Source organism: Macaca nemestrina, chromosome 11 (genome assembly GCF_043159975.1).
Source record: "Macaca nemestrina isolate mMacNem1 chromosome 11, mMacNem.hap1, whole genome shotgun sequence".
Lineage (NCBI taxonomy): Eukaryota > Metazoa > Chordata > Mammalia > Primates > Cercopithecidae > Macaca > Macaca nemestrina.
In genome coordinates, this window is record NC_092135.1 from 45908046 (window position 1) to 45931335 (window position 23290).

Here is a 23290-nt window from a genome sequence, read left to right on the forward strand (position 1 = left end):
GTGAGGTGCAACAAAAGTCGATTTTATATGACAACCAGCAATGACCAGCTCAGTGGCTGGACCGAGAAGAAGCTCCAAAGCACTTCCCAAAGCCAAACTTGCACCAAAAAAAGGCCATGGTAACTGTTTGGTGGTCTGCTGCCGGTCTGATCCACTACAGCTTTCTGAATCCTGGAGACACCATTACATCTGAGAAGTATGCTCAGTAAATCAATGAGATGCACTTAAAACTGTGATGCCTGCAGCCAGCATGGATCAACAGAAAGGGCCCAATTTTCCACAATAACACCCAACAGCACATTGCACAACCAACACTTCAAAAGTTGAACAAACAGGGCCACAAAGTTTTGCTTCAACTGCCATATTCACCTGACCTCTCATCAACTGACTACCACTTCTTCAAGCATCTCCACAACTTTTTTCAGGGAAAATGATTCCACAACCAGCAGGACACAGGAAAAGGCTTTCCAAGTTTGTGGAATCCTGAAGCATGGGTGGATCACTTGAGGTCAGGAGTTTGAGACCAGCCTAGCCAAAATGGTAAAACTTCACCTCTACTAAAAATAAAAATATTAGCCAGGCATGGTGGCACATGCTTGTAATCCCAGCTACTCGGGAGGCTGAGGCAGGAGAATCACTTGAATTTGGGAGGCAGAGGTTGCAGTGAGCCAAGATCATGCCACTGGATTCCAGCCTGGGCAACAGAGTGAGACTCCATTTCGTGGCGGGGAGCGGGGAGAGGCGGAATCTTCAAAAATCAAAAATAATAATTTAATAATTTGAGGTTAAGAAAGGTTTATGTATCTGAGTTGTTCCAAACATAAAGGTTTCACAGTAACTGAATCAAGTGTCAGTTTTTAAACTTAATTGAACACTAAACAAAACTAAAAATTCAGTTCCTCAGTCACACTAGCCACATTTCAAGTGCTCAAAAGCCACACGCAGCTTGTAGCTACTATAATGAACAGCACAAGCATAGAACTTGTTACCTGGAATTTAAACTACATATAAAATTCAAAGAACAATGATAGCATATAAGACCTACATGAAGATAAAGTTGCCATCCCAGAAGAGAGTAATGCTCCAAGCACAGAGAAGATACTGGCCATACTGCTAGAAATCCCTGAGTAAAACAGACAACCCAATTAAAACACCAAACAAATAAACAAACAAAAAAACAAACCTCCACAAAAGATTTAAAAAGACAATGCACAAAAGATTTAAGAATTAAAAAGACAATTCTAGAAAGAGGAAATCCAAATGGCCGGTAAGTTTTTGAAAAAGTGTTCAAACTCTTTAGTATCCTGGGCAGAGTAAATTAAAACAGTAAGATAAAGCCACATTCCTCAATTTGGGAAAACGGAAAAATAACTCTTGGTGAGACAGTAAAAGTAAAGGGATCTACCATATACTGTTGTCAGGGTATAAACTGGTGTGAATTTGAAGATAAACATACGTACTCTACAAAAATCCATGGTAATGTACATAAGAATACATGTACAAGAACATTCATAATAGTATTGTTCATAACTGCTAAAAACGAAACAATCAAAAAGTTTATTAATATTAGACTAAACTGTGGCTCATTTCCATTAAGACTTTTTACACTATACTTTTTATACTATAGATTACTATAATCCAATATAAGAACTAGAGCTAAATGTACTAATAGAGTTAAATCTTAGCTGTATGAGAGAAAAAGATACATAATGATATGTAATATATAATTCACTTACAATTAAGAAACAGGCAAAACGAATCTAAATTGCTTAGGAATGCTGACATAGGTGGTTAAGAAATCCTAAGAAAGAAAGCAGTAAATAATTGCCATAAAAATCAGGATAGTGTTAACCTCTGAAAGAACTGAGGAAGGGGATGAACAGGAATAGAATATAGAGGGCAGCTTCTCAGGGGCCACAAACATTTTAATTCTTGACTGTGGTAGCGGTTACATAGAGTTCACACTTTATAGCTATTCATTATACTATGTATCGATGTTTGCATGCTTAAATACTAAATATATGGAAAAAGACACAAAAGATTTAAAATTGTATCTAAGGCACATTAATTGCCTTGCTGTATTTTTTTTTTTCATTACAAAGTGGCAGACAATTGGTTACACTATAAAGAAAATTTTAAAGCACAGGAGTCTACTTTTGATTCCATCAGACATGATTACCGTACGCAGTACAAAAGATAGTAAGGGCTAAGCAATGGTGCACAAATGGGGTCCACTATCCAAACTTACAGAAAGTAAGATGTGGAAAATTAGTAACTTTAACTGATAGTGTACCCCTAAAGAAACTACACCGGCCGGGCGCGGTGGCTCACGCCTGTAATCCCAACACTTTGGGAGGCCGAGGTGGGTAGATCACTTGAGGTCAGGAGTTCGAGACCAGCCTGACCAACATGGTGAAACCCCCGTCTCTACTAAAAACACAAAAAAATTAGCCGGGCGTGGTGGCACATGCCTGTAGTCTCAGCTACTCGGGAGGCTGAGGCAGGAGAATTGCTTGAATCCAGGAGACAAAGTTGCAGTGAGCCCAGATCGCGCCACTGCACTCACTGGGAGACAGCAAGACTCTGTCTCAAAAAAAAAAAAAAAGGAAAAAGAAAAAAAGAAAAAAAGAAAAAGAACCTACCCAACAGAATTAAATACCAACATAATAAATATGAAGGATTTTAGATTCTTGGTTTTTGAAAAACGTACAAAGATGATATTCCTTCAAAATACCTTTACAAAACAACTGAGACTGTAATGGTTTATATTGATTGTATGAAAACAATGTGAAAAAGAACCAGTACTATTTCACTATAAAAGCTTTACTAATGTAAATGTATAAATTCTTTCTTAAATATTTGAATTCTAATTTTATGATAGAAATTCATTATTTTCATCAAAAACAGCTGGCATTTGGGAAACCAAAGGCTCAAAAACTAAGAATAGTAACCATAGAAGACGAAACAGTCCTTTTAAAACTCATCATCTACACTACAAGGGGAAACTTTGATCACGTCCTTTCTCTTCATCAATCGTAAAACTCAACATTAAGGACTACACAATCCCACATCCCTCTCCGAGAGAAAGCAAAGGCTTTGTGTTGTAGCAACAATGCAAGACACGGAGGGAAGCTCCACTCAAGACTTCCCTGCCTGCTCCTTCCCCAAAGCCACTCCAGAATACCAGGGAGGGTTAAGAGGTAAGGCATGAAGAGCGCAATATCCAATATAAGCAACGCGTCTGATGCATCTGGTCAAAATGCATACAGAGGACTTGTCTCTGTCCCTAGATACAGGTCTCCCGTTCTGCAGTCATGAGGATCAGCTGCTGAGCCTTCACAGTTCCCTTCTCGGACCGTCACGCTCCTCACTTACCACCCCGATGCAAAGCTAGTCTCAGGACTCCCTGCACGTGTCAAGGATTCGTCGGCAGGCTCATGGGGGTGCCAAATGACAGAGCTCGCCTGGTCCTGGCCTTCCCGGCCTATACAAGCCTGCCCCCTTCCCAATTTCCAGTCTCCACAGCCTTCCATCCTCCCCCTTTCGATTCACCTTTCGCCACTGACGCCCCTGGCCTTCGTTTGCAGCAAGTTTACCCCACCATTACCTCCCGCATAAAAGCCTGCCTTTACCAGGGCAAAGGGGGGTACCAACGCCTGCAGGAATTGCTTCACAGGATCGGTTGGACGCGTCCTCTGCTAGGCTTCACCTGCTGTTGGCGACGGTACACAACCACTCCCAGCATGCCCCGCGCACGCACCACCTCTCCCACCCCGCCCCTCTCCCGCCCAAACACGTGACCCCCTTTCGTCTCCGTCCACGCCCACTTCCGTTCCTCCACTTTCCCTTAGGAAGGAGGAGGGAGCTGGGGGTGTTAAAAGCGTAGCGACTTCCTCCTCTTCCCCGCCCCCGCCCCTGTACCCCTTGCTACAATGTCTTCCGGGTCGCGAGCGCCTCTGCGCCTTCTGGGAAAATAGCTCATTTCCTCCCCTCCCCCTCCTCCTGCCTTCAACCAACCAGCCACCCGTCAGAGAGGGACATGCGCAGTGAGTGCCTCCCGTCTCTTCTACCCGAACCCCCCTCCCCCCCAAGCAGAGAGACCCCAGCAGCAGCAGCAGCTGATGATGAAGAGAGAGGCAGTGGCAGAGGGGGGGCACCTTTTATTTCTATTTTTAAAGGGACAGGACACTAATTCTATCCCACTTCAACCTTGAATTGAGGGGGGTGGGGGGAAGGCGGCTGAGTTCCTTCCCCCACCCTCCAGCCCTGAGCCCTGAGAGGGGGATTGAGCCTGAGAGAGGAGGAGAAGGAGTTTCTTCTTCTTCGAAAACCCCCATCCACGACTCCTACCCCCTCACCCCTCCAACTCGCCTCCCTCCCGAGCCCCCTCCACCCTCCTCCTCTTTGGCCGTGAGAGGAGGAGAGAAAGAAACCAAAAGCCTCTTAGCAACACAGACCCTTTGCTGCTGCTGCTGCTGCTGTTGCTGCTGCTGCTGCTGCTACTGCTGCTGCTGCTACTGCTGCTGCTTGGCCCTGGCTGGAGACATCTCACTACACCCAGGAGCAGCCACTTCCCCAGCTCTCCTCCTCCTCCTTCGCCTCCTCCTCCTCCACTCCCCCCCTTTATTACCCTTTGTGTCATCCTCCACAGCTCCAGGGAAGGCACTCAAAAGTGGGGGGCAGGAAAGGTAAGTGTGTCTGTGGGGGCTTCATTGCCTTCCTCTGGCTCTGACTTTCACTCCGGGGCAACAGTAGCACCAAACCACATACGCAGTGGAGCTCCGGGGTGAGGAGGGGGTGGTGCTGGGGGGGGGGGGTGAAGGAGGGGTTGGAGTAGGGAGGTGTGTGTGAGATGGGTTGCCCATCCTGTCAGGGGAGGAAGGGCACTTTTATTTTTATTTGCTGTTGTCAAAAGTGGTTTCTCTCCTCCAGCTAACATCTGATTGTGTCTTGCTCCAGTGGGGGAGAATACAAAAACAACCCCCTCCTTCCTCCAATGAGGCGCCAGGGAAAGAGACAGAAAGAGGCACACTTTCTAGATGTCACTTAAAAAAAATTCATTGGAGAGCTCTTTTTCCCCAGGAAAAGCTTCACTGCATTTGTTTCTGAGTGGGAAAATGTCGGGATCTGGATTGTATTGGAACTGCTTATCCATTTGTAGACCTGAGTGTTTTCCCCTTTTTGGTCCTGTATGAGATTTGGATATTGACTTTAGTGTTGGAAGACTTGATTGGTTTTTGCTTTAGGGGTTTCATTTTCCATTTTTTCGTTTTGTCTGACTTCCATGGAAAATTTCAAATTTTTAGTTGGTAGAGGCCTTTGGTTAGGTTTTGACTTGCATTATTGCTTTTTTTTTTTTTTTTTTGTTAAATGTCTGTTTCATATATCAGTATATAAAGTCCAAAGCTCTAAAACGCTTAAAGTTTAAATGCCACTAGTATTGTCTGTTCCCACATATGTTCCTGATACTTATTTTCCATATGATGAGAATATTAGGTATTTTATAATTAATCTGGGTATTTTTGTAATCTTTGTAACTTGTCTGAACAAGTAGTCCCCATTGAAAACTTTATGTTGTTCTGGCTGCATGGAAGGCCAAACCTCTCCATCAATAGTTTGCTGGATTGGTACCACTTTCAGTTTTAGCTGAATTATTTATTTACTGTTGAAAATTGAGATGAGCTTTTCATCTCAATTTCTCTTCGGGTTCTGAACCAAATTGCTCACTATATGTAAAAGGACACAAATTTCTAAAATATGTTTTGATGAGTCAAAGCAATCATGAACTTATAGTTAGTATATTAATTTCGGTTAGCTATAAATTGAAAGGTAAATCCAGATTTAAGTTTATGGAATAACAGTATTGATAAAAATCACTATTCATTTTTCTATAGTATGTTCTTAGTGCATAGCTTTAAAATCCAGTGTTGTATTTTATTTCACAAATGCTAGAAAGTATGTTTCTGATGTAGGCCTTTTACTAGGGCTTATATTGGAAAGTGTTATTTTGTTTCATATATACATTTCTTTATTCTCTCCTTGAAGATGGATGCACACATGCATATACACACACTCTGTCGCTCTCACTCTCTCTCCCTCACACCCTTTTTTTTTTTTTTTTGTAACTGCATTGGTATCTCTGATCCCATAATTTATGTCAGCAAAAAATATTCTTCTGTAAAGCAGCAATTTTGTGATCAGACTGGCAATATGAAAACAGCAATTTGATCAACTAGAAAGGATTGAAGAAATACAAATCTAGAAGTATATTTGGCATAAATATTATAAAGACATGGTAATACTTCTAATTTTTTATTTGCTTGATGGTTAAAGTTAAAACATAATATACTCATATTTTAGTGACAGTAAAGCATTGCATATGTAGAAACTTGTTCTGTAAAATTTTAATTATCAACTGTGTGCAAAAGTAGACATTTACATACCGAAATAAAAAAGCTTTATAGCAGTAAACAATATGATCTTATTTCCCTTCTGTTATAAATTTGAACAATTTTTTACCTTTCTCTGAGATGTAATTAGTGTGCTTAAGCAGAAATCTGTGTCAAGTTCAAGTTTTTCTCCCAACATCAATACTGCAATTCCAAGTCCTTGTAAGGTTTCTTGTTCTCACCTTAAAACCTCAGCAACCTTAAAGGTAAGAGAGAGACAGTAGAACTTACTGAAGAAATTAATTTTAAGTAAGCGAATTATGTAGGTAATTGGGGTGGTAGTTGCCCAGTAGGCAGCTGAGTGAAAATTTAGTCTTGAGTTTAATGTCTTTCCTTATTTTGTTTCTCTTTTTTTTTAAAACATTTTTTATCACACCCCTCACCCTCACCCCCATGATCCTTTTGGTTAGAAGATTCCAGACTTTATCTGAGTTGGATAATGATTTATGTTTAGAAAACCTTGTTAAGTATTAAGAACTGTTGATTCTTTAGGATTGTAATTGTTCAACTGGGTGATATCTTGGAGGTCACTTTATCCAACTCTATATATTGCCGAAGTTCTGAGAACTCGAACTTGCCTGAGGTTCCAAGGCCTGTAAGTGGCAGAGAAGGGAGCAGAGAACTCAGGTCTCCTGATGCTCACTATGCTGCACTACCTCATTTCCTTTGTCAGAAATGAAACTATTATGTCCAGTTCTGGGTATACCACTTGAGGATTTCATATGGGGGCATATTATTGTACGAATATTAAGGTGAATAGCTTTAAAGCTATTATTTTGTCTACTTAAATTCAGTAATTTGTTAATTTTTTAAAGAAGTACTAATTGTACTTATTGTAGGTTATTACTATTTTGAAGATAATTTCAGCTTTCTCTAATACTTATTTTCCTCCTGCACTTACAATTAATCAGTAAATATACTTACTGTTGTATTAAGGACCCATACTTATAAGAATAAATGGAATGCATATTCTATTATAAATGCTTACTTGTGAGTCTTGCCCTATGTACTGCCTAATAACAAACATTTTTATTTTGTTAACACATCCTTCTACTCTCAGCACAATATCTGGTACACAGTAGGTCCTACTGGTAGCTTGTCATAATCCGTGTTAGTTTTAGAGTTAGGCATATTTGAATTTCTTTACTTCCATATGTGGAATTCGTTTCCTCTCCTTTTCTTGTCCTCCCTTGCCACAATTTTCACTACCATGAACGTTTTTTCTTTATCCCTACTGTGGCTCTCATTTTATCTAATTAACAGCCAAAGTAAATACTATTAGCTATATGGTACTCATAGTAACAAGACATATTCCCTTCTTATACCAGAAAAAAATTGGCAAAAGTGATTTATTATGAATAAGCAACAATGATCCAACACATTCCAGTTAAAAATATGCTTGTAAAAATTGTTCAGGATGCACTTAAATTTTGTTTCATTGACCGGCACAATAGGTTGTTGGAATGATTAGGCCGCTTTTACCAGCTCTATAAAACAAGTGCTACTTAGGTGACATGTTTCCCTGACTTTGTTTTTTTGGTCCTTACCCAGACAATTATCAACTTTCCAGTTTTCTATGGATATGAAGATATACTCCTAGTCATCAGTGGGACCCCCATGAAGTCAGCCAGAAAGCCTATATCCAAGTTATGTACCTTTGCAAACTTGTCTGGATTTTGACTGTATGTGCAAAACAGATTGTATTTAGCGATTCATTAAACATCTTTTGATCATCTGCTGTCTGCCAGGCACTGTGCTAGGCATCTGAAAAACAAAGATGGTCCCTGCAGTTTAATGTGAAGAGCTACCTTAATTGTATTCCACAAGTGTATTGGTCATATCTTTGTTTTGGTGTTTCTACCTAAATAAATTTTATATTAACTAAACGGATACTGTTAGGTGGAAAAATGCATGTCTAAGAAGAATATTGCTGTTATTTTATTAAAATACAAATATATAAAGAAAAATTTTCCACTTAATACTGTATTCTAGGGATTTATATTCTGTAAATAGTTAACACATTTTAGACGATGAAAATAGTCTTATGTGGCTGCCTTTGCTGGATTTTTATTGCTAACCGTAATTCTTTTAAGATGACCAACAATGTTCATTAAATTATCTCATTAAATTTTTCCGGAAAAAACACCCCAAACTCTCTAAACTTAAATCTTTTTTTCAAAAGTAACTTTTTTCTTTTTTACCTCATATAACAGATTATCATTCATGATTCATTGGAAGACATTGTACATTTTCATTTTGAGTTTTCAGATATTTTCTACCATATTTTAGCAAATCTAACAGCGTGATTTAATTATTCTGCAGTAATTAGTGTGCACTATTTAGGAGTTTTGGAACTTTTAGTATGTAGTAGAAATATCATTGCAAAGTCCTCATAAGAAACTTCCCAATTCTAGTTCTAAATCAGTTGTAATTTTTACTCTTTATTAAGTGGTATAGTTTCTATAGCTTTAGTAAAATGAATTAGAATTTTCTTTGTAGATGGATGTTTCAAAAACAAAGAATCTTATCTCAGTGCCTGTCATGGCTTTCATGTGTAATCGAAAAGTGTATTAGAAAAAGTACTGGATTCAATTTGTCCTTGTTAAAGTATACCTTTTACAAAAGTATTGATTAGCAGTTAAAAAGAAGGTGGGGATGCCTCTGCTGGTGCAGTATCTTGTCACATTCATTTTTAAATTTCTGTTTTAGTAATAATCGTAGTTACCATTTATTATAAGTACCCAGCACTGTGATAAATTCAATTCACATTACATTTATTACACTTTCTAATTCAAAACACAGTCACAGTAGAGTTTTTATCAATCTGTACACTGATAAGCGATGGTAAATTATGGCTCTGATAGCTTGACAGACAAATGGAAAATTTCTGAACGTTTACAAGGATAGAAAAACAAAGAAAAAAAACCCAGTCTTTTATAAGAAATGCAGATATAGACCATTGTACAATTTAAAATATACATAATGTCAGTCTTTTCTTTGTATGGCAAAAATGTATGGCAAGAATAGAAAAACAGAAAAAAAAACCCCAGTCTTCTATAAGGAATGTAGATACAGACCATTGTACAATTTAAAATATACGTAATGTCAGTCTTTTCTTTGTTTGGCAAAAATGACATCTGGTAGCTGCTCATGGTGACTCAACACTTGTAGTGTAATCCCAGCTACTCCGAGGCTGAGGCGGGAGGATTATTTGAGCCCTGGATTTTGAGGCTGCAGTGAACTATGTTCACATCACTGCAATCCAACCTAGGCCACAGAGCGGGACCTTGTCTCTAAAAATAAAAAATAAGGTCAGGTGGAATAGCTCAAGCCTGTAATTCCAACAATTGGGAGGTGAGGTAGGAGGATTTATCACTTGAGGCTAGTAGTTCAGGATAAGCCTGTGCAATATAGTGAGACCTGATCTCTACAAAATCAAAATAGTAGCTGAGCTTGGTGTGGTGCAGACTGTAGTCCCAGCTACTCAGGAGGCTGAGGTGAGAGGATCCCCTGAACTCAGGTTGAGGCCGCAGTGAGCCATGATCATGCCACTGGACTCTATGCTGAGCAACAGAGTGAGACCCTGTCTTTAAATAAATAAATAAACATAAAAATAAACAGTAAAAAAAAGTTCAGTTCAATCCTTCTCTCTATTAAACTTCCTATAACTTGCATGGAGTTACATTAAATATTTTCTTATATGAAGTTAAAGGGTTGTAACAATTTCTGATCCAATGAATATTTACTATAAAATTTTTAATATAAATGTGTTGATGGTGTAAAAGCCCATAAAAAATGGGAAGTTTGTATTATCTTGTGCTTTGGTGTATGTATACACATTATCTTCTGGACTCTATCATACATTTTCATAATTACTACATTACATTTATAGGATTAAGTTTAATGTACTCTTTTTAGTATTAAAGTCAGAAATAGTATAAGAATGATCAACTTGTTGGGTTCTCTAGGTGCCTAAATTATTTCATATTTGTACTTAAAAAAAGCTACTGAATTAAAATACTTTATGATACAGCTCTCTTTGGATAGTTGAGTTTTACGTCCTTTACTTTTAAGAGAAAAAAAAAATTTTTTTTTCGTATTTTTATTACTTAAGTAACTTTTGTGTCTCTAAGTAAATATATGTTCATATTATAAATTTATACAGGTTGAGTATCTCTAATCCAGAATTCCAAAAGTCAAAATGCTTCAAAATCTGAAATTTTTTCAGCACTGACATGATGCTCAAAGAAAATGCTCAGTGAAGCATTTTGGATTTTGGATTTTGAGGTTGGGGATGTTCAACAGATATATAATGCAAATATTCCCAAATCTGTAAAAATCCAAAATTCTGAATACTTCTGGTCCACAAAACCTTTTGAATAAGGGATATCAGCTTGTATTGACTCTATCATCCTACAAATATTATGCCAGTACATAATGACCTGCAGAGTTTGGAAATATTTTTAAATGCTAAAGAAATATTCTTTATCATCTGTTACACATTAGAAAGAAAAGTTTATTGCAAATGTTTTTTTCCTTATAAGAATAATCTGAATAATCAGTAGTATGATCTTAAGTAATTTCTTTAAACAACCCAAAGATAATTCAGTTAAAAGTAAATATTCTAAGTCTTACACACTTAGAGTATTTCTGTTTGAAGTATTTCTATGTCATGTAAGATGTCAGAAGCTGGAATGACTCACTATAACTCACTGTAACTCTTCAAAGAGACAAAGTGAGATCCAGGCTTAACTTACATTAAGGTATAATTTATTCAAAGTTGGATATGACAGATTTTGATTTGCGTCCTTATTTCAGTTGACCTATATAACCTTTTATTAGAGAATTTGTAATTAAATTCAGTGTCATTGAGTAGATTATTAGAACACATTGTTTTAAAGGACTAATATGAGTTATGTAAATCAGTCACCAACCTTGAAATGGTGAAAAGTTTGTGTACACACATGCTTCACTGAATTCTTTTGCTAACCAATCAAGATTCTAGCAATGGGAGGAAAATTTTCTGTGTGGTGCTAATGTTAAAACTTAAGTTCATGTGTAGCTTTTTTTAAAAAAATTTTAATGTCTGTATCTCAGAAGTTAGAGGTAATCCCAAAGTGTTTTTTAAGATTGACTGTGTGCTAAATTATATTTAAGGTTATCCTTGTATTCACAACTGCTGTTTTTTATACGCCATGAGTCCAGAAGTATCTACTAATCTGTTGGCCATCAACTAACTTAATACATACATTCTTAATATTATTAGGATCTAAAAATAATAATTTAGACTGTATAAGTACATTTACTGTTGTTGGGGGAGGGAAATATTCCACATTCAATAAAAGCAAATATTGATTTTTAAATAGCTTTGTTACTTGGGATATACTGACCTAAAAAGAGTTCGCTGTGTAAGATATAAAGGATTCTTATTTGAAAAGTTATAAAGTATCATTAATGAGTATTAAATAACATAAAAATATTTAGGAAATCAAATACATGCTCCTCTAATATTCAGAGGCTATTTTTTTAGTGTTATTCCAAAATCATTTTCCTTCTATATTTGTCACACTGGAGTTTGTGCTGAAGGATTTCTTGGCCATTTTAGACAATGTAATCTAGTTAAAAGGTTTGTTTATGCTTCCCATCTCTGTTCTGCTGATGGTATTAGAATGCAGGCCAGAGCCAGACATCTAACTGTTTATAACATTCAAACTTCAATTAAAGCTACAGTGTTCAGTTTACTATGTATCAGAAAGCTCTTACTAGCTACAAATATCACTAATAGTGATGACAGTGATGTTGATTAGCCATAAGCTTTCCTAAATCATACCACTCCTTAAAAATACTTTTTTAAAAATTTAATTCTTTCATAGAAGTGTAAAATTAAGCTGTTTTTTTTTTTTACTAGAAGTAATATAGTCTTTTCCTTTAACACTTTTTATAATAAAACCTAACAGCATATATTATTGCATGTATTATTTAAATGGTCCACCTTAGTTGTTTTGAAATTAATAAATTCTGTAGAAGGTGTTACTTTGCTGTTCAATTTATTCAAATTTTCTTCCCAGCTTGAAAAATATAGCAATATGTTGCCCACTAGAAAATAAATCTAACAGTCACATTAGTCAGGTGTTCTTATACGTATGAAAGGAGTCTACTCCCACATAACACAGATTTTAATTTAACATTATATAGCTTTTCTGGGCTGCTGCTGTTATTGTTTTAAGTATTTTGGTAAATTGTTTTAGAAGGATTTTTTTATTTTTAAAAATTATTAGGAATTATTTAAAACCATTTCTTCAACAGGTTCTGTTTTTGTGCAGTTTACCTGGGCCAGTCAGAAAAAGGACTTGAATTTTATGTGTGTTTAACTTTTCTAATTAGTAGGCAAATTTGCTATATTACATTGGTTTATTTTTTTACAAAACCAAATTTTAGTTTTTATTAATTTTAGACCTTGAATGACTAAATCTATACATTCTTTATGTATGTACATGTATTTTTTGTTGACATCCAAGTTTATAAGAGGTATAAGCAACAGATCATTTAGGAAAGATGAAAAATCATATTAAATCGAATGAATTGCTGGTAAAATGCTTTTAATTAAGAAATACTATGATGGAGATATTAAAATAAACTATTTTAAGTAATATAAAATGTTAGGGGTTGGGTATGGTGGCTCACGCCTGTAACTCCAGCATTTTGGGAGGCCGAGGTAGGTGGATTGCTTGAGATCAGGAGTTCGCGACCAGCCTGACCGACATGGTAAAACCCCATCTCTATTAAAAATAAAAAAGTTAGCCAGGCGTGATGGCACATGCCTGTAATCCCAGCTACTCGGGAGGCTGAGGCAGAGGTTGCCTCCTGAGTGCAGAGATCATGCCACTGCACTTCAGCCTGGGTAACAGAGTAAGACTCTGTCTCAAAAGAAAAAAAAAAGTTGGGAAATACTATCAAGTGTATCTGAAGATAAGAACGAAAAACAACCATGCAAAATTTAGTTTTATAGTTTAAATCCATGGAAAGATCTCTAAGATAAGCTAGGTTGAAAAGCACATCACAAAATAATATACACACTATGATTTCATTTATGTAAAAAATGTACAGAGTAATAAGTATGTAATGTTTACGAATGTATACGTTTACATCCATACAATGTTTTTTATACTATCTATACCATAAAGACATACAGTATATGCCATATAAAAATACTTCAGTACATTAAGAAAAGATCTGGAAGATAGGTATCAAATTACATGCTTTGTATACAGAAAGTATATATGTGGGATGTGGGAAGGTTGAAGAATTCTTTTTATGTAATCTTTAGCATTACTTGGATTTATTTGTAGCAATAAGCTTATATTCATGTAATGATTTTGTGATGAGAAAATATACTTATGTATTAAAGAAATAAAAAATGACCCAGGGGCCGGGCGCGGTGGCTCACGCCTGTAATCCCAGCACTTTGGGAGGCCGAGGCGGGCGGATCACAAGGTCAGGAGATCGAGACCACGGTGAAACCCCGTCTCTACTAAAAATACAAAAAATTAGCTGGGCGCGGTGGCGGGCGCCTGTAGTCCCAGCTACTCAGGAGGCTGAGGCAGGAGAATGGCGTAAACCCAGGAGGCGGAGCTTGCAGTGAGCCGAGATCGCGCCACTGCATTCCAGCCTGGGCGACAGAGCGAGACTCCGTCTCAAAAACAAACAAACAAACAAACAAACAAAAAATGACCCAGGAAAATTGCAGATCTAGTCTAAATAGTGACATGAATATATCCCTAGAATATCTTGAAGAGAATGTAGTATTGGCTAACAGTCATCATTGCTTGATAGAGAATAAAGTCTGTCAGACTTATCTAATCTTATCTAACAGGGTGAAAAGCCTAGTCAATTGAGGAAGGAACAATGGATATAATGTAGTTTTTAAATATTTTGCTTCTTACCGAAAAATGTACTTCTCACTGTCCTGGAAAAAATATAGACTGGGCTGCTGGTGATAAAGGATGTCAGTTATGAAGTGGTAGACAATTTCAATCTGAGATAAGATACAATATATGGGAATAAAATGAACTTTATTATTTTAATCAGTGATCCAAATTATTATATGTTCACTCAAAATACAGATAGTATAATCATGTACTATTTTTGTAATGTTTTCTATAATCAGGTACTGGTTTGAATAGAGGACAAAAATAAAACAGAAGGTTTGAAGACTAAGTACTTTTTTTTAAGTGACTGAAACCTGTACTTGAAAAACACTTTAAGAACCTTTGTAAAATAACATTAAACTGAGTATGTAAATATGCCTTGTAAAAAAAAAGCAATTAGAATTCTGTAGAGTTAATCACAGTGTGCTTTTGGGGAGGACCTGAGTTAATCAGGGTTTAGGTGGAGTTTAGATACTAGTTTGTCACAGAAGAGGGTAATTCAGGTAAAGACAAAGCTTCCAATGGGATGAGAGGATTGGGAAGCTTATTTTTACTAGTTTGAAAGCTGGGATTAAAATTCAGAGTAGCCTGGTAAATTAGGGAAATGCTTAGAAATATACAGTACCTTTACTTTTATGGTTCTAAACTTTTATTTCCCTGAATGTAGTTTTGCAAAGAAAGAAGTAGAGAAAGGGGGAAAATCATTTGCACAAAAAATAAGGAAATGAATAGGTCTTCGCAGTTATGACTGGAAAGTCCATTTGAGTCTGAAGTAAGTGTTTTCTGAATATGAGTTGGAAATGAAAACACTGTAGTTAAGGCAGCAAACATGGAAGAATACTAACTGTGGTTCTTTTTTCTTTCATAAATAAAATTTTTACCCAGGTTGATCCCTAGGATCAATAGTAAATAGTACACAGTTACAACTATAAATCATATATAAATGCTAAAAGTAACAGAGGATACAGCTTATGTTTTCTCCATTTTCTTTATAAGTTTTGTTTGCGTCTACTTTATTTCCAGGTACCCTTATGATGTAAATTACCATCTAGTCTTCACTTACACCCAGAAATTGAACTTTTTTATTTCTTCTGAAAGTTTAAAGAGCTCTTTCTAATATGGCTCTGTATTTTTTTTTAGCTGAAAAGTCATAGTGAATTTCTTTAAACGGTAGTTATTGTTGACTCAGTGTTTATCTCTTTTTCACAAAGGGTTTGCCAGAGTCTTTCTTTGACAAACATATGTTGTTACTATTATGTGCTCAGTGGGATAGTGAGCGAAAATAGACATAGGTCTTGATCTCCCGGAACTTATATCTAAAGATAGAAAAGGATATTAGTGAAATAATCATACAAATAAATGCAAAGTGGGAACCGTTTCAATTGTTGTAAAGAGGTACATAATATTTAATATGAGGGCTTTTAGGAGAATTTACTCAGTGGGATCAAGAGGAATTTTTTTTTTTTTGGAGGAAGTGTTTATTTAGCTGAGATCTCAAGTAAGTTAATTTGATCAAGATGAAGAAAAGAGTTTTCTGGGAAGAAGGAGTAGCATATACAGAGGTTCTAAGGTGGGAGGGAGCATAGTAACAAATATTAAACAAAGGTCAGTGTGGCAGAATTCTAGAGCAAGAGGTTGCATGGTAAGTGATGATGCTAGGGAGTTAGATAGGAGCCAAACCGCAGAACTTTGTGTAGGCCAAGCTTTTCTTTATCCTTAGGGTTAATATTTAAACTTAGACTAATGTTCCTTAGGTTTAACAAGAAAAACCTACTATTAGTTATAAAAGGTTTGTATTATAGAAGTTCATTTTTATTTCAGTTTAAAACCAATAATGCTTTTTCCCATAGAATCATGGTTACAGTGTCAGATCTCATAAGAAATCCGTTTAACAGAAATGACACTGGAAACCAGTCAACGTAGTGTCATAAATATAACCAGGTAGAAGTCAGAAAAGAAAAGGAAGGAGATTAAAAATTATGTCTATATGTATTCAAAAGAGAATGCCCTAGGTATGATTGACTAAGCTGTGAATAATGAAGAAAAAAGCCTTACTTCAAGTGCATTAGACTGATGTAAGAGATCCTAACAAATGATGGTGAGGGACACATTCAGCTGGACAGCTTAGAAGATCCTCAGCTGGCACCTCCTTATAGAACAGTGTGATAATGTCGAGCAAACCAAGGTGGAAGGAGAGTAGAAGTATCACATTCATAATTTGTTATGAATCTAGCACATATTCATGTCAGTTGTTAGAATATAAACATTTAAAAATTTATATACTGGTAAGAAATGCAGAGCTACCAAATGTCAGCAATACAGATGCCAACTTTATTTTGATTATGTTTAGAGTGATTTCATACTATTAGAAGTGATTATAAATTGCTCAGTTGTACTAAGTATTTTAGGCCATAATGTTAGCTTTGAATATCTTAGTGTGTATCACTTGGAGTGATACTTTAAAGAGGAAGTTGAAGAAATTTAATTTTTTAATTCTTATTTTTCTTTTAACTTATAACACTGTCAATAAATTATCTTCATTTCATGTTGATCTTAAGTTTTAAGCCTTTTTGGACACTAGTTTCTGTCTGTATTAAGTAATTAACAATCTATTTAATAACTGAAGATTCAAGAAATGTCCAAAATATTAAGAGCATTATAAAAAAATAATTGGTTAAGCCACTTGTATTAAGAAGAAAATGTCACAAAGATGTAATAAATTGTAAGAGAAAAGGAAGATATGTACAAGTCTTCTTTAAATAAACAGCGTATCATGTAACAGTTAGTTGATGAATTCTGCCAATGCATGAAGTTGAAAATTGATGAATGTACTTCATCAGGTGATCTTGAACTTAATTTTCTCGCATTCTCAGGTACAGCAGACCATACTTTTATAGCAGATTGGCATCTAAAAATAAGAACTATAGAATTTGGAGCTTATTTATTTGTTTACTTATATTTAAAACATTCTAATTGAGACAATACCAGCATTGATTCATTTTCCGTGCAATAGCTAGCAGACTAATTTTAATTAATAGACCAACAATGTTTGGAAAGCTTATTAGAATGTTTGACAGCCTGGGCACCATGGTAAAACCTCATCTCTGCAAAAAATGCAAGAAATCAGCCAGGCATGGGGCAAGTGCCGGTAGTCCCAGGTCCTTAGGAGGCCGAGGTAGGAGGATCACTTAAGCCTGAGAGGTCAAGGCTGCAGGGAGCCGTGATCATGCCACTGCACTCCAGCCTGGGTGACACAGTAAGACCCTGTCTCAAAACAAAAGAATATTTGAAAAGACAGTTTACTAAATTTAGCTAATAATTCTAAGAGGTCAGTGTACCTCTTAAATAGAAATGAAGTTTCACTTGTGCATTTTTTAGGGATTGATACATTTCTTCTATTTTACAGCTTTCTACTGTCATTTAGCAAAGTATATTCCAAGGTCCTCTAGTTCTGTGATAACTTAGTAGGCATGATTATCTTTGCGCCTGAAAAAACCCAAAAGGCTGCTTTATCAAATAAGGTTTTAAAACCATGATTATGATTAATGAATGCTGGATAAAGATTTTTACCGCAGTATTTTTTCAAGGGGTCTTAATATGTAATTCTTCTGAACTTCTAATAATGGTCACTAACATTTATTGAGTACTTAACTTTGCACCGCTCATTGCACTAAACATTTTATAGACATTATCTTATTTTATCATTGTAACAAACATTCTGAGGAACATACTTAAGGAAGTGTTTCTTCATATTTCACTGCTTGTAAACACCTATCCAAAAACTTACGTGTAGAATACAAAAGTGAGACGAACATCATTTTCTTTTGTTGCATCCTTAACGGCTTTGAGAAAGAAAGGTCATGAAAATTATTTTTAAAGTTAAGTGCTGAGCTTATCAATATGTTTTTACACTCTTCTAATTACCGTTACTCACAGATGACCAATGATAAACATTATACCCTTTTTATTAATAGGCGACAACCTGTAGAGCTTTCAGAGACCTTCCTGGGTTTGAACACTGGCTGCATAGACTGAATACTACAATATAGAACCTTTAATGAACTGTTAAGGTTCTGAACTTTAGTTTCTTCATCAGTAAAATAAGAATGCATATCTCAGAGTTGTCATGACTCTGAAGGATAGAGTATGAAGTCCTAGCATGTTGTGGACATTTACTAAATTTTTTCATTTTCCTTCTCTCCTATTACTAATAGCATCTACTACCATAGTAGATGAAAAAAAATGAAAAAAAAAAAAAGGATTAAGTTACCTTTATTAAGAACAAAATATCACAAAGATGTAATAAATTGTTGAGAGAAGATATGTACAAGTCTTCATTGAATAAACAGCGTGCACTATTAGTAATAGTACAAGGCAAAAATGAAAATAAAATTATATTACTATTAATAACTGTTTTAGAATCTTTATATTATGCATTAAGAATTTTTTCTTTTTTTCTTCTTAGCAATAAAATTATCTGTTAATCTTAAAGCTATTTTAAAGCTTTCTTGAACTCCTACATTTTTCTGAGGACCTGATATACTTCATTGTGGGTCTGTTCTGCACTTTGCCAACAAAGTGGACATCTGTAAATGTGAAACTCAGATGGTAGAGAAATTTGAATAAATGCTCCCCAACTTGGTTAATGTAAATATTCAACTCATAACTTACAGCATTGGTTTTCGTGATTGTTGCTAAGTGAACAAATATGTGAATATATTTTCTTTTCTTGTCTTTGTTTCCTCACATTAGGTGGGCAATATTGCAAAAATGTTAAGAGCATGGACCCTAGAGCCAGACTGTCTGGATTCAAATCCCTGCTCTACCACTTAACTAGCTATGGGATATTCTGTGCCTCAGTCTGTTCATTAGTAAAATGGGCCTAGTCAGTTGTGTCCACCTTAGGGTTATTTAGTGATTTTAGATATAAACAATGCTTTAGATGTATACAATGTTTTAAAAATGCCTGGTACATGCTAAGTGACACAAAAGTGTTAACTGTTATAGTGATTATCTGTGTTGTCTTTATATTAGTTGTACTACAGAAAATAATGACTATTATGGTAAAGCTTTAACTTGGTAATATTTCATTTGGTACAATAAAACAAATTCTATTTATAGTTCTTTGAAAAGTATACCAGACTTTTATGTGTCTTTTTACATTTGCCAGATTCTTTACATTATTTTTTAACTTCTTGTTGAGGGAGATAGTGGGAAAAATATCTTTGTTGTTTCTCATAAGGAAACAGACATACAGAATGTTTAAGACCTTTTAAAGTATAGCAATAAGAAAGTCAGTGGAAAGACTAAAATTAGAACCCAACATATTCCATGTGCCAATGTGTTGAGCCAAGCTATCTGTTCTCCTTATTGAGAATTCAAACAACAAAACTATTAGCTGGCATTCTCCTTATTGAGAATTCAAACAGTAAAACCATTAGTTGGCAAAGTAAATGTAAAGATAGGTTATTCTAGTCTTTAAAAATTGTATTAACTTGTGTCTGCTTTAGATATATCCTGTTACTTAAGGTTGGTTCACTCAAAGATTACTTGAAAAGTTTGATTTAAATGGGTGTAGACAATTAAAGTATTGGGCTAGCTATCCCTTAGGACTTTTAAGGGCTAAATATCTTTTATAGCCGTCAACTGGCTTTTTCTCCATCTTTGATGAACTAGGTCAAAAACTGCTATTTCTCATAGTCAGTACTCTAGTACTATATATGGGCTTAGTGTGCTCTTGTGAGCCATCCTAGAAACTTAACTGTCATTCTTAATGTTTCATTTCTATTATGTGATTCCAAGTTTCAGGGAATAAATTAGTGAGCAGTAAGGTTTTGAACAGCAGTAGATTTATAAGGTGAACAGTATCTATATTTTAATTTACATATTAAAGAACATTTTAAATAGGTTTTTATTTTTTCTTAAATATTACAGTGTCTATAATTCATAAGTTTAAGAAAGTGATGAACAGTTTGGTTGGGGGACCCAGAAAATAATAAATATTGGCAATCAAAGCATTCAGAAGCACTTTTTAAAGATAATTATGAATGGTTGCATAGATAACAAAAAGTGTCTAATTTCAAATTTATAATTTATGCTCATAATTGCTTAAGACGTAGGGGTTTTTATGTAAAGGCCGAATGAATTTTCTCTTCCAGAATAACCACACTTAACACTTAGTATACTACTCTAAAAATTGCAAACACTTAATGGAGATTTTCACATAAAGGCCACTTTTATTCTAGAAAACTAAACAAAGATAATTTGTTTTTTTCAAATAACCAAGTATAGACTGGATTCTGGTACACAATATCCCTGGTATTTTTCATACGAAATAATGCTTAAATGTTACAAACAAGTTCTACAAAATGTTCTAAAATCTTTTGTGGTATTTTCATATATTCATTCTGCATAGAATCAGGAAACCTAATCATCACCCAGTAACCCAGTTTGAAAACTCATATTATTTTGTAAATCCTGATGTAATTAAGCTACTTTAAATTTCTGCTAAAAAAAATCAAATTATATTTAAATATGCTTTTTTAAAGTTATGCCTTGTGAAAAATATTATTATCTTTAAATGAGACAGTTATAGACATCTTAGACAATTAAGGTTAACATCAACTGCTAAGAGACATCAAATCCTGATTCAAGAGAATAGTAATACTTTCATAAGCAGAAATTTTTCTCAAAGAGAAAACACATAGAATGTGCAATGTATTCACATTATAAATACAGTTAGGAAAAACGTATTTACAGAAAGTCCTAGGACTTGAGAAGCAAACTCAGGTTTTTCATAGTGATGTAGAGAGGCATAAACGTTCATTAATTCAGTTACTCATTCTAAAAATATTAAGTACTTGCTGTATGCCAGGTATTCACCTATGAATAAGACAGGCAAGGACTATGGAGATTATAGGCTTTCCATTGAAGACCAATACTAAGGAAATATTTATGAGCGATATACATTACAAAAGAACAAACAGTTCTTTCAGCTATTTAGAGAATGCAGATACAAGTTGAGTTGTAAGGCAAACTTTTCTAGGTGATAATAATAGAAGCATGTAATTTTTCATTCTCTCAATGTTTTGGATAAGGAAAAAGAGACCCAGAAAAGGTCTCTTATCCAAGGTTATATAACAACTGATATATCTGGTACCTCGGTCACCTGCCTCCTGTTGCATTAATATCTGCCATAAGAAATGAAGCAGGAATGTGAAAGAGAAGAAAGTCAGGCAGGATGCCTAGAAAGTTCAACCAGACACTGGATTTCAGTGTAGTCTATATAACAGGAGGAATCACATTTTTAAAACTTTTTTTATGCTTATTTTAATTTTAGTGGAATTTCATTAAATTTCTTTTCAGTTTCTTTTAGCATTTATTAAATCTTTCAGGACTTTGCTAAGTTCCATATATCTACAAAATTTCTAAACAGGAGTCTTATGTCCCTGGAAGCTAACTGTGTTGGTACTATGGTTCCCAAGTCTCGTCTCCACAAAAACTTTTCAGGGTTATATCTTTTTTTTTTTCTTGGTAAAGAAAGTTGTTTTCTTTAATTACCTTGAATTTAATAAGCTACAGTCTCATCATAGCTGACAAAAAATAAAAAGAAAAAGAAAACTTGAGGATTTGGGGAAATTAAGGACACTTTTTTTTTTTTCCTGGGGTGGTTTTGAGGTAACACCAGTTTGAAATGCTGTTACTGTGAATTAATCGTCACTGTATCTGATAATAAAAGAGTTTATAATAAGTCAAAAAGCATATCCCATCAATCACATTTAAGGTTTTGACTAAACTAATGGATAAAGATTTGTAAGAAAGTTAGGTGATTTTATCTTACTGTCCATTGTATTTTTTTTTTAGTTTGGTTTTTGATGTTACTGTTTAAATTATCCCAGGTTAACAAAGGGTTTGATTTTTGTTTCAAAAAAATATATTAAATAGAAAAACTGAGTACACATCCTAATTCTTACTTTGACTTGGGGACAGCAAAACACAATTATAGGATCACACTTTGAGAAGTAAATAAACTGTTTGAAAATTGAGTCTGCAAAGCTAGACATAGTAACAACAGGAAACATCCCACCTACAATGCATATGGCAAAGGAGAAAGATAGTGCAGCAGACTACAGACAAAAATAATAGCTGAGAGCTGAAAACAAGTATTCTGCTTTACAACCTTAGATCTATCATCTCAAAAATAGAGATAATCTTTCTTCAAAATATAATATGGTGATGTGAGCATATTTTAATTTATAAGAAAAATCTTTTTCTTTAGGTATCCCATTTCATATTTTTGCATTCTTTATAGTTGAGGGTACAATGTCTCCTGTATGTTTTAAACCTTATTATTTTTCTGGTGTATATTTGTGGTTTTGTCTCCTAGGGACACATACTGTTTTTACTTCATTGTTGTGCCAAATTTTAAGGAATTTAATACATAAAAAACAATATGCAAAGTTTGTAAAGTAAATGGTGAAAAGATTTCACTGAAGAATTGCTTTAAATAGAAAGCTCTTCTGATGTACTTAAGTGTTTGTAAAGTCACTTCCTACCCTCGGCTAAAAGAGACACAAGAAAACTTGAGGCTTAAAATGTTGGAAATCACTGTTGCCTGAATAGTAAGCGGAAATGAGGGTAAATCATTTCTGAAATTTTAAGTATAAACTAATGAAAAAATGCTCCGCTATAGATAATGCATTTTCATCTAATTGTCTGAATATATTCATTTTATTAAGTGGGCTACTACTGTTTATTCTTAAATTTCATTATCTTCAACATTAATTTATGGAGTCTATAAGAAAACACCATGTGGAATAGGAGTTACATTTTATAAGGAGTTACTATGTTTTAAGGAGTTATATATAAAAAAGACATTATCTGGTGAGTATCAGTTAACCACAAGGGTACTGG

General features: G+C 35.0%; 2 protein-coding genes across 25 annotated transcripts in view; one reads left to right on the forward strand and one right to left on the reverse strand.

Annotated features, from left to right (window-relative positions):
- The window catches only part of LOC105492698 (origin recognition complex subunit 4), an 88021-nt gene extending 83368 nt beyond the window's left edge, over window positions 1–4653 (reverse strand). For 2 of the 7 annotated variants that reach the window (XM_071073833.1, XM_011759933.3), the window contains exon 1: window positions 3633–3785. The gene's annotated coding sequence lies outside the window, so the exon portion shown is untranslated. Of the gene's footprint in view, window positions 1–3552; window positions 3576–3632; window positions 3786–4457; window positions 4538–4630 lie in introns of those variants that run through there. The other 5 variants (XM_011759939.3, XM_011759938.3, XM_011759937.3 and 2 more) reach the window with 4 other exon arrangements.
- Window positions 3967–23290, forward strand: part of LOC105492700 (methyl-CpG binding domain protein 5) — a 512463-nt gene continuing 493139 nt past the window's right edge. For 14 of the 18 annotated variants that reach the window (XR_011610253.1, XR_011610254.1, XM_024796289.2 and 11 more), the window contains exon 1: window positions 4551–4688. The gene's annotated coding sequence lies outside the window, so the exon portion shown is untranslated. Of the gene's footprint in view, window positions 4047–4550; window positions 4689–23290 lie in introns of those variants that run through there. The other 4 variants (XM_071073813.1, XM_071073815.1, XM_071073816.1 and 1 more) reach the window with 3 other exon arrangements.